We start from the raw sequence: 908 nt of genomic DNA, 5'->3' as shown, positions 1-908 counted from the left end.
CCAGAGGTCTGCCTGAAACATGTTTTCCTTAACACAGGAGTATAAAGAAAGCCTCTATGACCTTCTGGAAATAGGAGGTTGGAATTTTTAGAACTGTTGTCTGTAACCATGCTGTTTATAAAATTCAGATAAAATGAGTGTCTACTAACAGTTGTTACTGTTCAGTTTGTTTCTCACAAGTCTCACTAAAGTTATTACAAAATGTCTCAAGTTTATTTAATCATTAATGGAAAAGTAAAGATAATGTTTTTATTTTTAAAATCAAAGAATGCCCTACCATTCTTTGGAAGCAAGGCAAAAGAGAAACATAACTTTGGGAGTATTTCTAAGAAGTACTCCCCAAAATGAACTTTATCTCTCATCTGTTTACATATTTATTTTCTAAGTATCTTAATCTTATTAGTTACTACATGAAAACATTCTTTTCTATATCAGACCACTTTTTAAAATTACTTCAGTACATACTGTCATATTACATTAACCTTACATTTCATCACTAACCATGATTTTTGACAAGTACTCTAACTAACCAAAGAATCACATCTTTTTCACAAATAAGCAAGACAGTTACAAACTTTTTGGATAATAATTCTGTAAAAACAGGCAATTTGCTAGTATCAAACCCCCCCACACACACACTAGTATTTTACTAGTATCAACCACACTCTGACACACATAGACTGGTATAACTTAATAGATAAACTGACTTTTAATTCCTTACTTAGATTCAGCTCCCAAAGTTCACGTGAGAGGTTTGTTTCAGAAAGGGAAACAATATCAGGAGAATATATGTGCATACTTTGCCTGATAGTGATAAGATGAACCAACATATGTTGTGACTCATTCAGATTTTATTATTCTGTTCTGTCTTGCACATTTCTCTCTCTTTACTCTAAAGATCACTGGAA

The sequence above is a fragment of the Aptenodytes forsteri genome, unplaced genomic scaffold, assembly GCF_000699145.1.
Source record: "Aptenodytes forsteri isolate BGI_AS27 unplaced genomic scaffold, ASM69914v1 Scaffold372, whole genome shotgun sequence".
Classification (NCBI taxonomy): Eukaryota; Metazoa; Chordata; class Aves; order Sphenisciformes; family Spheniscidae; genus Aptenodytes; species Aptenodytes forsteri.
Note: the sequence above shows the minus strand (reverse complement) of the source record.